We start from the raw sequence: 12411 nt of genomic DNA, 5'->3' as shown, positions 1-12411 counted from the left end.
ACGGCTCCCAGGGTGTATGGCAGCTGTAGGGGGTGGGATGGCTGAAGCTCCTGTGCTGGGGGGACATAAGGATTGAATTCTATCAGTTGGAACTTATAGCTTATCTTTAATAAGTGCTCTCATTTTTTATGTGGTTCCCCTTCTTGAAGTTTAGCATAACTGTGGTGAGATTTTTGGCCCTCGCTGCCCCTGCTGCGTGAAACAGACACTTTCACCATGAAGGCTGATTGCCTTCAGGCATTTTCAAACACTTTCTCATCTCCGGCATTTTTCTGACGGCCTCTCACATTCTTGAGGCTGTAAATGAAGTGGCTGAGCATAGCAATCACCAGCACATATGCAACATACACCAGGCTGTTGGGATGGCTGGGCAGACCAAGGATACGACACAGATCAATGAACTACATTACCCATGAAGAGTATGACTTTAGTCAGGGGGGCACTGGGAGTGGAGAAGACTTCTGGTACCCTAAGAGCTTGGTCAGGACAGTGGTGAGCACAGGAAAAGTGCATGGGAAGGAAAGATTCCCTCAAGAACATGGAAAGCATGGAACAGCAATGAGGTGAAGCCCCTGCTCTGTGAGCTTTCTGCCGAAGCAACACACCTGGCTCTGCCCTGCTGACCATGCCAGACGGGGTATGGCAGATGGCCAAGGAGTACTTGCAGGAGCTCCAAGCCTGTCACGGTACTGAAGAAAAGCATCCACACAAGGCACAAACTATCTACAAGGGGCATCTACTGAGCAAGCTGAACTTTTTCCCTTACAAGAGGCCTCGCTCCATCTGGGAGACAGTGGCTGAAGTAGCACAACCATCCAGGAAGAAAGAGAGCTTGGAAAGAAACACATCAAAATGTGGGAGCAAGGGCTGCTCCAGGCTACCACCACAATGGCCACGTAACCACAGGTGACAGAGTAGGTAACCAGGAATAAAATCAGGGAGAATCTGTAGCTTATGTAATTAGGAGAAGACCCATAAGAAGAACTCAATAACCTGTGTTTTGTTTTCCCTGTTTGTCTGGTTAGGACATCAGAAGGAGTAAAAGATGGAAATCCCAGGATTGTTAACACCCTCTCCAATGTAGGCTGTTAGCACACACCCCTTGGAAGTGTGATCTACGCAGGCTTACAGAGGGTGAAGAGGGGCACAGCAGATTATAGACAAATGGAAGACAGGGCCAGTTCCGCAGCCGTGCAGAGGTTTCTGCCCCAGAAGTGACCTGAGGCACAAACTCACACTGCTTTATCAAAACGCCACATTGGTTTCTCTAGGCGCAAGGAGAAAGCAAGATCATCTGCTCCTCTCACAAGCTAGCTGGATACAAGTCAGCTTGAACCTGTACCCCAGACAGCCACCTTACCATCCAGGCAGCTGCTGTCACGGTCATAGCAAGCTTGCATCTGTCTGCACCAGGGGAGCTGGCTGCAGGTCAGAAAGTAAAGGAAGAAAAATAACAGCAGGCCGACCACATGGGAAACAACAAGTAGTGTTAGATCTAGCTTTAGCAACTGCAATGTTACCAGAAACCCTCACTGGGATCAAGGTCTTTCCATGCTAGGCACTTTGTAAAGACATCACTGGGAACTAATGAATTAGTAATAATCCTGATCTCCAAGCCAGTGTGTTATTCCAGCCTGTGATAGTGAACTTCAATAACAAGGAGGGGGACAGTGGAGATGCAGCACAAACGGTCTTGAAAATGTCAGTACATGGCCAGGTCACATACAGACAGTTGGGATGAAGAACACGCAGATGGAGGCAACAGGGAACAGTCCTTTCAAACACAAATCTTATGGTAGGAGAAGATCTGGTAAGTCCCAGACAAGAGCAAAGGGAAAGCAAGTCAGCAATGAAACTGGAATGAAATATGGTCAGCAAATGAAGCAATTTTGGACTAAAGCTGCCTATATAGAAATAGTACCACAAGGAGCTATATTATGAGAAACCTGAGAGGAACTTAACACTGTTGCATCCCCATCCAGAAAGCGAATTCAGTTCTAGGTATTTTGAGGACAGAGGTTGATAAACTGTTAAGCATTTTGAGCTAATGTAGAAGGGGGAGGGAGAGGAAAGAAACATACAGATAGAAAGATGAAGAAAGGAGGAGTAAGGACTCCACAGGCAGCAGGGAATTCTCTCCAGCATTCACAGCCCCCTGAAACAGCCAGGTGGAGTTGTGATTCCCATCCGGAGGTAGCTGTAGGGTATAGATAACAAAGGAGGACAAATATTAGCTAGGATGACCCAAGGAAAATCTATCTGAACATAACAAGACAGCAAAATTTTAAGTAGCTGTTATCAAGAAGTCCTAAAAAATGCCTGCCTTGGGAAAGCTGGCCTTTTGTCCCATGGGAAGTGGGAAGGCTCTGTTACTTAGGACATTTGTGACTGCAGTGTAGAAAGCATCCAAGAATCCCCTGCAGAGAACATCTGGTATGGATCAGGCGTAGTTCCTGCAGGAGGCAAGGCAGTCACACTGGGCCATCGCCATCGCTGCTTTCTCTCAAGCTATACAGTAGTGATGTATAGAAAGTAAGTTTGTTTTTCATATGAAATTCATGCTCAGTCATTACAATATCAAAGTTAAATACACAGATAGCTCTGTTTAGCAGCCATCTCTAAGTTTCCAATAACAAGACACAAACCAACCAGTGAAGAAATAGAAACACATTAATATGATGGAAGAAAAACGTCTGAGCTGAGCTTTCACCCCTGCTCCCTGTTACCTGTCAGGAGTTGTTATTTCTCTGTGGAAACCAAGAAAAAAAAAGTAGAAGAGAGGGACCATTGGCTCAGACCCACACCCCCGTTAGCACCCAGCGAGCCCTCTGGGAAAGGCGGCTGTACCTGCCCTTCACCCTCAGCAAGCACCAGACAGCCCAAGCGACCTCCTGCTGCCGCAGGACTGCTTCACCATCAGAGAGCAAAGTCAGCAGCAACGGCCTCCCACTCGCCGTGTGCTACAGAAGCACGGTGCGGACTTGTATGCAGTAAGTGGCAGTCCTCAGCAACCCTTCGTCGAGCTGAGGCGTGGGGGACCTGATCCCCACACATCATCTGTGTACCCCCATCATGGTCTCTGGCACTAGGCTGTCTGCTCCCCCTCTCCGTCATCCTCCCTACCCCTCTTTCCTCCCATTTCTGCCTCCTCCCTCCCGTGTGCTTCGCCTTTCTTTTCTGCCAGACAATGCACTTCAGGAAAGCCTTTTACCTCCTCCATCTGCTTCCACAGACAGCAGCTGGCCCAGGTCTCCTCACATCCCCTCTCCTCTCCTCTCCTCTCCTCTCCTCTCCTCTCCTCTCCTCTCCTCTCCAAGCTTCTTCCCTGCAGCACTGGGGGTCCTTTGCTGATTCTCTAAGGGCTAAGGGAGCAACTGCAAGCAAAAGCTCATTTGGAAAAATAAATATATAAAAAAAGCAAAAATCTAAGGCTCAAAAGAAGTACATGAGACATTTTCATTTCACTGATCAGCAAGAACTGCTTCTTGGAAAAAAACAGTAAGATTTTAGTTCCACATCCTACCTTTAGTGCCAGTTTTCTCCACTTTGGAAGATACAGGATGCACTTCATGGTATGTAATGCTACGATATGTAATTTTTTTTCTTGGCTTCAGTCTGAGTCCGTGTCCCTGAAAGGCAGAATAAAGCTTTGCAGCTTTATCCCAGCCATGTAACCTCTTTGCATTCATTGATGGTAATGCCTAATCCCATTTTTAATCTTAATAAGCTCTTTAGCGCAATAATATCCTATGGCTCTAAGACATACAACTTAATTCCTTGACTTAAAGCCAGGAGTCTCTCTGGAGTTTTTCCACTGACTTCCACAGGCTTTGGATCAGGTCAGGCTCCAAAAAAAACCAACCCGTTGCAAACTGGTGAACTACCTGACTGAAAAAGTGCTATGGTTTTATATCCTTCTAACACGTAGCTTTTCTATGTATATAAAATCTGCATTCTCAAGAACTTCAAGCAGTGTTTAGCCTGAAAAATTAGCTACCCTGATCCCAAGATGCTCTTGATAAACTCTGCAGGAAGGAATATTTCCTTATCCTCACTACCTGGCCCTGGGCTGATACGGTGATTCAACATGAGAAGTTTGGAGCCTTCGGGTGCCTACTCCCAGAAGAACCTTATCTCTTGATCTATCTAAATTAGTCAATTAAAAACAAGATTCCCAAGTTCATGCAGACAAAAACGATAGAGATAAATTTAATATGAACTAAATTGCAAGCGGGAGGAAATTGCTGCTAGTTATAATAATTTAATTACAGAGCAAATTTTAAATCACCTCTTTTGAAGGACTGAGAAAAGTCATACTGTAGGGGCCGCCTGGAATTTCTCTCTGAGCCCCAAATAAAGGTCCCAAGTGGTCCCAATAATACAAATCTTCTGGCTTGCTTCAAACTGGAATTGTGGCCAGGGGCTACACAACAGTGCGCAAACCATTCACTGCCCTTCATGTGTCTTCACTTTGGCACTACTTAAAAACGAGAAGAGAAATCTGTCTCCACGGCCCCTTCAGTCCCTCGAGCTTTGTGATGAGGCACTGAATGTGCACAGAGAGGGTAAATTAGTTCAGGGCTCAGACGCGCATCCAAAGCAAAGGGATTGCCACAGCTTTAAAAGTTACTGCTCATTGACTGGGTTCGAGAAGGTGACCTCTTTGGCTGCTCCAATTGCCAAATACAGTTCACAGTGGCTTATGCTTGCCTGTATCCTTTCTGCTTGCAGCAAGCTCAGAGCACAAGCCCAAGTCATTGCTGCAGCTCAGCTGTTGAGCAGCACTCAGTAACCCGAAATGGCTTCATTACTTTCCATCAGGGATCCATAACCCCTGCTTGGTTTACTAAAGAGATGGTCAAAAGGCCATTTGATCAAACCCAACAATGTCTCCACGGAAACGGATTTCTGACAGGAGATGAGTCTGTCTTCCAAGTAGCAAAAGTAAAATCAGATCTGGTGGCTGGAAACTAGTGTTTGACAAATTCAGATAAGAACCACATTGCTCATTTCTGACAGAGGAAATAATGAACCTCAGAAACAACTTTCCACGTGATCTGTGCCCTGTGGGTCTTCAAACCAAGACTGCGTGACAGGATGGAGGATAGATATGCTGTGGCTAACATCTGTGGCTCAGGCAATTCAGAGCTTTTGTGCAGGACCGCTGGAGAAGTTTTCAAGTCAGAGAGATACAGGATGTCACTAGGATGATCCCAGCTGGTTTTGACAGTCTGTCACCCATCCTTACCCACTGGTGCACAGGTGGGAGCCCCTGAGCAAGAGCTGTGTTTAAATATGATAGCCTTTATACTCATACATAAGTCTTTGAAAAAATGGAGATTGGTACATATGCTCTACCAATGTCACTGAGTTTGACACAGGCACTGCAAAATTTCTAGCCTGTTACTATGGGACAGACAAAATAGGGCTTCACTGCTGTTTTCTGCATGTCTAATTTAAATCAGAAACGTTCAAAAAAGCGTAAGAAGGTAGAAGTGTCTCTACCAAATCAGACAAAAGGTCCCTCAAACCCAGTACTCTGTCTCCAGCTGTGGCCAGTAATGGGTGGCAATATGTAACAGTACGTCACTAAGATAATCTAGTAGCTTCCGGTGATTTGCACTCAAGGACATCCTGAGGCGGAGTTGACGTCTTTGTGTTTCATAGGTCTCTGAAATTTTTCCTTCATGACTCAGTCCAGACACTTTCTGAACCTATAGAAACCTTTACTATCCATGGTACCCTTAGAGAAGGAGTTCATACAATAAACCCATTCATACCTAATAGAGAAATAAATACAAGTGTCACCTTTTGCTTATCTCAGAATACAGAAAAAAACACCTCACTTTCCTCACTGTTACCTGCAAGTTTCCCCAATATTTGCCTTGGAAGAAATAGTAGTACTATACTGACAAAAGCAAAGCTTTTCTACTTCTCTTGGTGCTCCAAAGCAGAGGATGCTGTGGTTATTCATTGTTTGGCCAGTTGTAATGAACAGCAAATGATGGGTTTCAGGTTAGAACATCATTGCTTGACAAATATTAAAAGGAATAAAATTATTCCTCACCTAGAGAGGTGAAGTGCCTTTAAATATAGTTATAATACACTGTAATAAGTGACAGTGGGAGGTTGGTTTTTCTTTTAAGTCAGTGTTATTTAAGAGCAACATTTCAAGAATTCAGATAGGACGTGGTGGAGATTAGAATTTCTGGAAGTTGGGTTAGTAAAGTTCCTGTGGGCAGATAAAATAATCTTTACAATTACTGCATTCTCCCAGTAGTTTCCAAGTAATAAAATACACTTCACGGCCTCCCCTACACACACGGTCAGAACCTCTGATGCTGAAAATTAACCTTGCTCCCATAAGTCACCATACACCTACTGCGACTGGCGCAGTTTTCCGGGTCCTTAGAAGAAGCTCAAGGTGTTCTTGTGTGCCCTGTTTCAAGGAACCTTGTTTTCTTCCAGCAAGCAGTCTTTTTCCACGTTTGGTTTTTGAGGCACCACCATTCACAGTATCAACCTTAGGGTCCTCCGTGGGTTGGCAGCTGATCCTGGCAGTAAAATCCAGCTAAGCTTGTTGAAACAATGGGGTCGAGGGCTATACTATGAAAAGAGATGCAAAGTGAGCCTTCATGAGGTAACTAGCAAGGAGGAACATTTTAGAGAAGACAAGGTAGTTTGTTGGTTTAACATTTTAGCCAGCTATGGCAAACCAGAAGACAATGCCTCATGCTCACTAATATCTTAACCTAGGATATTACATTTTATGGGTTACCCAAAGCAAGGCTATGGTGGAGAATTTCTGCCTTAGAACCGCTGGCAAGACACATCTAGGACAGAAACTGGGTACTTAACGTTCAGATGGGGTAAGTGTGTCCAGCACACAGGGTCCACACTTGACATAGCTGAATCAGAGGGAGAACTGCAGATCCCTGTGGGGATCAAAACAGAGAGATGCTAATAATTTATTTGTAGAAAAAAAAGATTTAATTAAAAGAAGGCAGCCAAAACACCCTTATTCCCTCAGAGCAAAGTCCAGCTGCAGAAGCGAGGCCACCCCTTGGATTTGCTGTCAGTACCAGTAAGCGCAGACTGGGACTGACCTGGCATTGCTTTTGTTCCAGTACTGGAGGCGGCGAGGCTGCAGGCGTGCAAGTGGGCACCCTCTCCAATTCTCACTCCCCACCCGCTGTACGCAACTATCTCCTTTAAGCTCCTTTCAGAGGATGATGATGGTGGCTAGCAAACATGTCCTGCTTTCTTGGGCCTCCCTGCATGCTTGTACTGGTTCTGCCTGCTGTTCATCCAAGGGTCACTGTGCCCTGCTCCCCCTCTGCACACAGTGCTGGGCACTCAGCTCCTGGTCATGCCAAATTCAAGGGGAATTTTCTTAATACAGAGATGTCCTTATTGTGGACACAGCCTTGTATGGTTAGACGGTAGTGTCTGTGGTGTATTGTGAGAACTGGAGCTATAAATACAGAAAATAAGGGTGACTTTGGTATGTTTTCCCACTTAAATTTTTACTGGACTTTTTAGATCCAGAAATACCAGAAAGCTCCTTTTATGACAATGGCATTCTTTAAGAGGCTGTGAAAACAGAGCCCTAAAACCTCTGCCCTACCAGCCCACGCTTCTCAGGCCTTGATGCAAAATCATTTTGAGTGAGGCTGTGCCAAGGGAAGACCCTCCTGACACAGCACCACTGTTCCATCCCGCTGCCCTTTGCCATCTTCCAGCCTTTATCCACTTTCTTTTTGCCTTGTAAATCCAGCTGAAATTGGGGAACGGAGAGCCTTTCAAAGTGCACCGCCAGAACTGCCCAGCAGCACAACAGTTGGCTTGCGAAGCCCCGGCTGGCACGTGGCAGCACGCTACATCCTCAAACAGAGCTTCCCATTACTGGCACCGAAACGCAGGGAAGTTCCTCATCCATAGAAACATTTAGAGAGTTTGCAGAAGCTGACGGAAGAGGAACCATGGCATCAGTGATACCTGACATCTGAATGCAGAGCATAAGGAGCTCTGCTGCCTCCCATGACCCACCCCACCATGCGGGAGGGGAGCAATACCCCCCTGTCTGGGGCCAGGAGCAGCGCAGAGGGGGCCGGTTACTCATCCACAATGATGTGTGTGTATCTCAGGATAAATTCCCTTTACATGGAAGCAGTGATTTCTACTCTAGGAAATGCCAGCTGCTGGTTGGGACTTAGTTGGGACTTAGTTGGAAAAAAACCAGTCTTATAAATGGGTTTCATCTTTTGGCAGCTGTCCCATAAATGAGAGCTTTCTCTTACTGGAAGCAAAGACAGGGGGCTTTTTGGGAAAATATATTGTACCGTTAGCACTATCAAGCATTATCCGAGCTCGCCACAGCTGTAGAAAAACAGCTGTTGGGTCCTGTTTTGACCAGTGAAAGTCATAGTTACGACTTTGCATGACACAAGCACAGAGATACAAATAGCTTGTTTTTATTTATTTTGTTTTCTGAAATCTATAAAAATAAGCATCTTCAAGACTGTGTGACTTTGCCAAAAGTTAAAAATACAATTGAAGAAGAAAGAAACAGCCACAGACTGTTCCTAACCCCAAGTCAAAATAATAATAAAAAAAATAAAACTAGCCACAGCAGAGTAAGTCTAACCAGTGTTTTCTACCCTATAAACTCACTTACCTCTCACCTCACCTCCCAAAGAAAAGATTCAAACACAAAAAGAAATGAAGAAAATAGTTCATATCATACACTAAATGTCACTTAGCCCTTTTGTTCTCTATCAGGTTCTTTTTGCCATGCGTACCCTACTGTCCTGACCTAAAAAACATGCCTTCTGTCTCAAATAAGCTATGACTGCATTTGTGGATGCATCACCCTGGTCTTTCTGCTGAAAGAGATGCTGTGTCCCAGGAACCTGCAAGGCACCAGGAAAGAGAATTATTAAGTGATTTTCAGGCTGTGGTCTACAGTCCCCAGGGACTCTGTGAACTATTTCTAAAGGGTCCTGGAAAAACAACCAAGGCAAGCAACACTCTTGTCACTACGCTTTAATTTAATGGGCAGGAATTCACACTCCATTAGAAAATGTTAGGAAATATATTGGAAAAACATAAAAGACATCATCCAAGGTTGGAGGAGGTCTAGGAAAGTCCATGAACCCACCTAAAGAGCAGGAACCTGCTTCATACATACCACTTTCTGGATTATAAGTGTTTCAACTGGCTGAAGCATGAAACTGTGCTTATATAGCTTCTTAGCAGCATTTTGCAGCCCATGCAGAATTCTTGCTGCTGCACCAATTTCCTCAGCAGCATCCATGCCAGATAGCTTAAAGCTAGTGCAGTGGTTTCATCACCTTTCTAGTGCTACTTTGTCTGAGCTGTTGTTATTTCACCGAGTCAAGAGGCTTTGCTTTCATCTTAAAAATAGGAACATTATTGAACTGTTTGTTTTCTGCATTATAGGTCTACTTTGCTGATTTACCCAGTCACTCTCGATCTTCTTGACTCATTAAGCATCACCAGATCTATTCCATATTGTCCTAATCTGGGTACAGCTATCTTGCAATAGACAGACAAAAACAACCTCTGCTGGGTTAGTATTTGTCATGTTGTCTGTTATATCACAGATCTGTTTGGTGCAACAGAGCATACCTGCATTGTACAACAGAGCCTGGTGCAAAGATCGCAGAGTTAATGCCCACCAAAATAGCTCTGGATTGGGAAACAGCCTAACACCTCAGCCTGGCCAGCTAATTGTCCCTGCAGAGAAATGGAGTCACTAGTGAAACTGCTGTACTGTTCTCTAGATCCAAACTGCTATCTCAGCACTGCTCAGATATTCCAGCAGTAACTGGAGCTAGCTCCAGGACATCTGAGCTGTGAAGTGCAGACATGCCACGTATGTGCTAGTCCAGAAATCAGTGGAGGGATGCTGAGTATTTTACACAGAGCACATCACCTCTAGACAACAAGTTTGCATAAAGACATAAATGAGCAAATAATAAAATATTTTCCATCCTCTCGTGCAGCAGCATAAAACAACCCATATTAAGGGTGGTACATTAGAACTGTAGCAGGTACAAGAAGCCATCGCAAAATAATCTATTTGCCATTCCACCAGGGGACCGCTTGGTGTCATTCCCAGATTGAGTTAGGCAGGAAAGCAGACTGCAAACCACTGGGTTAGCTTCAGAGGGATTTGCCTTTAGGCTATTGCTGCATGCTGTGGAAATGTAAATTCAGGCTCATGCTCCTTAACTATCATTTAGGATAACTGTTCTCTAAATGCTCTGGTTTATTGACGCAGTGCTCTAGGACCAGAGCTTGCCATCAGTAAGCATATACTGTCTGCCCACTTTCCCTTTCATAAAGCAGGTCTCTCAAATTTTCCCTTTCCAGAGCATCTTCCTCCATCAGCCTTTCCCACTGCCTCCCCTATTTCTGTGCCATTTTGGAAAGCTGGTCACTGTTCCTCCCAGCACTGGTGTCACAACGTTGCTTAAGATTAGCCTTTATTTTTACAATTTGGGGGTGTACCCTCTGAGCTAAAGAAGACTTCTGGCTGGACTGCACCTTACAGATGTCTTCCTAAGTCACAAAGCTCTTCAGAGCCTGATTATCCCAGCGGGTCCATGTCCTGCATGACTGAGTATTGAATCAGAGGCAATCTTCAGAGCAAGTCCCAAAGTCACTGACTCTGTACTGACCCTGAGATGCATCAGCCCTGCTAGCACTGGCCTGCCACAAGGCCCTTATCACCCCAGATGGCAATGCTTTCATTAACGGCTTCTCCGCTCTCTGACTACAGCCAATTTCTAGGGAGTTTATAGCTAAGGAAAAATTAATTATTATTTCATTTTTAAAAATGAGAAAAAGTCATTGAGTTGGTTCCTGTAAGTAAACCCCATATTGACAAAACAGCCACAGAGCCAGCAGTGCCGAGTCGAGAGCGAGGAGGGGAGAGGAGGGGTTATACATGTCAACCTCAGACCCACTGCCACGTTGCTACCTTGTTTATGAAAGTTCATGTATTTAGATTCAAAGATAATGTCTCTGATTTAGAAAACCTTTGAGCCAGACCTCTGCAGGTTGGAAGTACGACCGTGGGCTTGCCCTGCATTTTCCCCCAGCGTTCACTATTGGCAGCTGTCAGAAACACGATGGCGGGTGTGTGAACCCTGGGGCTGGCCAAGTGCAGCTTGTCTTATGTCTTAAGCTATTTCAAAAGCTGAGGAAGGAATGTCTCTTACTTCTGCTGTCTCTGTAGTTAGAAAGACACTAGTGAAAAATGTCCAGTGAAAAAACAATGAAACCAGTGAAAAACTGGCAGACTGGGTAGAAGGCAGTGTGAGCGCTGGGAACAGCAGCAGAGATTAGCCTAAGGAAAGGGCAGGACAGGGCAGGCAGGGAGGGAAGATGTGGCTGAGGGGAAAAGGGAGAAAGATTATTATCCAGAGTTCATGCTGTGCCGCAGATGTGGCTAAGTCCGTGGGCCTGGTTACAACAGATTCACAGAATAGGGAAAACCTTACGGGAGCCCCTTTGCTGGGCCAGGGACACAGCCCCTGCAGCACCCAGCCCTCTGACTGGGATCGAGGGAGGCACCATTTACCCATCAGCTTTCTACGCTTAGTTATACCAGCAGCACGGTAGAGGTCTCTAAGGATGGGATTCATCTCTCCTAACTTTAGGTATCTATAGCACAGCCACCAAGGGGGATGTAGTCAATAAAACCACTGGCGCTGAAGGAGGTATTCATCTAACCAAACACAGGTATCTGCTTCAGCATGAGAGGGGTCGTACCCTAGACTCCTCTACATTGACTAAACATCTACGGTCAAGGGAGAAAATCTAAGGTGCCTAGCTCAGATGCAGACATTTGCATGTGATTAGAGGTGAGTGTCATACTCAAAATCCAAAAGTAAAGTAGTCCAGAATGCAGTGAGGACCAATCCTAGCACGACAGTGACAGCGACAATTACACCAATACGTAGCTGGGCAATGTGGATAAAAATAAAACCTGTGGGAAAAAACCAAATTCTCAAAGCACTACAATAACCATTGGCTAAATAGCATAGTTTTGACTGGCATTCCCAAAACATCCAGAAATCCTTAGCAGGGTTCAAAGCTTTGCTGTGCTAAGCACTGTACAATCATATAATAAAAAGACACTCCCTATCCCTGGAGAACGTGTGCAGGAGCAGCAAGATCCATGCATGGTCACCACCCATTTTCTCTGACTTTTTTTTCCCCAACCATTTCCAGGGGGGGTCTCACCATCGCCCATTTCTCTCAAGGGGTTATGCTGGAATGCAGTAACATGATTTTGGGAAGCACTTGTGTTAAAACATTGTTTGCCTCGGAACAGGGCATATATTGTTGCTTGTAAACTTACTGACATTGCAAGGTCAA

This window comes from Calonectris borealis, chromosome 1 (genome assembly GCF_964195595.1).
Source record: "Calonectris borealis chromosome 1, bCalBor7.hap1.2, whole genome shotgun sequence".
In the NCBI taxonomy this organism is placed as follows: Eukaryota; Metazoa; Chordata; class Aves; order Procellariiformes; family Procellariidae; genus Calonectris; species Calonectris borealis.
Note: the sequence above shows the minus strand (reverse complement) of the source record.